General features: G+C 45.4%; 1 protein-coding gene across 2 annotated transcripts in view; it reads right to left on the bottom strand.

Moving 5' to 3' along the window:
- Lmo4 (LIM domain only 4) overlaps positions 1–2,270 on the bottom strand; it is a 30,685-nt gene that overhangs the window by 14,184 nt on the left and 14,231 nt on the right. The gene's annotated exons all lie outside the window — the stretch shown is intronic.

Consider the following 2,270-nt stretch of genomic DNA (forward strand, 5'->3'; position numbering starts at 1 on the left):
CCCCTCCTCAGCCCCGGCCGAGCCCCGCGAGCCAGCCGAGGGGCGTGGGGAGGCGGCGGCCCCGCCAGAGCCACGTTCCCTCCCGAGCTCTGCCCTGGGAAGTGCAGCTGCAGTTCACAAGTTGGAAATAGTTGGGTTTTCTGAAAGAGGAGGGAGGGACCGGCAGAGGGGAGATGGAGAGCGTGGTGGTGGGAGGGGAGGCAAGGTGGCGGGAGGGGGTGCGGTGTGTAAAGTTGCGAAACTGGTTTTTCGTATTTTTAAACAGCACCTTTCACATGCCATTGTGGTGACCGCCATCTCCCATTATTGTTCCAAATCTCATTTCATTTTCAAGATCAATGAGTGTTTTCTCTGGGTTTTCAGGACACAGGCAAGAATAATAGATCATTGAACTTTAGGATGCCTGTTAACTTCCTACACAAACACTCTCCACTTTGGTCTCACTAATCTGCCCTTGATCAGCAATTTAAATGCTAAAGCTTTGTTACTCCAAAGGAGGGGGGGTAGGTAATATTCTAGAAGGCACTATTAAGTGATGAACAAGTTATATTCAGAGCCAAGTCCTGCTGTCACCAAAAACTGCTTTTAAACATTCCCCACTCTTTCTAATGAATGCCATAAGAGAAGCAACTGGGGTATAATATAGGAATCAATTTATAAAACTTAGCCTAAACCGATTAATTTGTTGCCTCCAATCCCGAGTCCAATAAAGTCCTAGTGTTCCTTCAGTCACTTATTCTATAAAAAGATCAAGTTATTTACTGCCAATTAAGCAGCCTGTTTTGTCTTTGTCCTCTGTAAGCCAAGAGTGTGGGCTCCCCCCAACGCTCCCAGCTATCTGCTCAAGACATTCAGCTGATACCTCAGAAGGGAGAGGGCGAACTTTGCCTGTCCCCGGCCCAACTTGGCTGCTGCAAAAGAACGAGAGAGAGGGAACCAAACAAGGACTCGAGTTCCTTAAATAGGCTGATTTTAAACACATTTCCTCCGAAAGAGTCCCGGAACGTGTGTCCAGTGACCGCACAATAAACCAGAATAAGAACTGCACCAATTAAGCTGTAACAAAACCCTGAGACTTTGGAAACAGGACCACTCTAAAACCCATTAGCATTGCATTTATCCGAATGCATCATACCTTTATGTAAATTGATTTATCTGATGCATTTACTCGAGGAATTGCTTTTTGTTACAATTTCAGTCCTAACCCAAATGAATCTGCATTTCCTGCCCTAGGTCTTTAAACTGTTTCTCCCCAACGTTTTAATCGTCCGAATTCCTTTTTAAAAGGGGAGAGGGAGGGAGGAGATTCCAAGCTGTTCCCCGCCCCCATCTTTGGTGAGAGGTAAATATATATGTATATTTTTTTGAAAAGGAAACATTACACTGAGAAAAGCATCCAGTAACCCCATTAGCTAAAGCTCTTAAGGACAAGCAATACCTTAATGCTGATTAAATCTAAAAGAGATGAATCAAGAGGACTGACCAGAAACTGACTCCCCTGATAACTAAGGACGGGCCCTCATCAAGTTTCATTTAGAGTTGGAAAAAAAAAAAGAAAGAAAGAAAGAAAGAAAGAAAGCTTTTAAGTTAAATAGGCTTATACTCTAGTAATTACATAGCCAAGCAATTTAGGTCCTGGGATAGTCAGTGAAATAGAAAGCAGAAGTGGCAGCTAGAGGCAAAATCTGCCCCCCTTTAACAACGTCTCTGGTGTTTTTTAATGGAGACCAAGGGAGGGACAAATGTAGCGCTGGCAATTTGTAGTACAAAAATGGATGCTTAATTCATGTCTTGATTTTAATTAGGTGATTCACCGGATTTCTCCTGGATTGGAACAAAAGACTTATAAGCCAAGAGGAATTTTTTTTAAAGAACCAACAATACCGAATTCTGGTCACTTAGATCCTTTCTGCCACTGTTTCAAAAAAATAGTGTTTACTGGAGGGGGGAGGGTCGTGACTGTCCCCCTTCTGGCACACACTACTTCTTACACTTAAATCCTCATCCAAGCAGTCCCTGCCTTTCCCTTTGCAACTGGAAACGTCCCCACCCCCCTTCAGGGTCTCCACCATCCCGGTCTCCAAGAACCCTTTTGTAAGCAGGAACCGCTACAAAGCTGGCGGCCCGGGGCTGCCCTCCGCGCTAGCTCGCAGGCCGGCCTCGGTAGTTTCAGACTCGCGCATTATCTAAGGCGACGTATTGTTTACTTGCAATTTGGGACGGTCAAGGGAAGGAAGCCAAAGAAAACAGCCCCGGCCCCAAACGGCCCC

The sequence above is a fragment of the Marmota marmota genome, unplaced genomic scaffold (assembly GCF_001458135.2).
Source record: "Marmota marmota marmota unplaced genomic scaffold, marMar, whole genome shotgun sequence".
Taxonomy (NCBI): domain Eukaryota; kingdom Metazoa; phylum Chordata; class Mammalia; order Rodentia; family Sciuridae; genus Marmota; species Marmota marmota.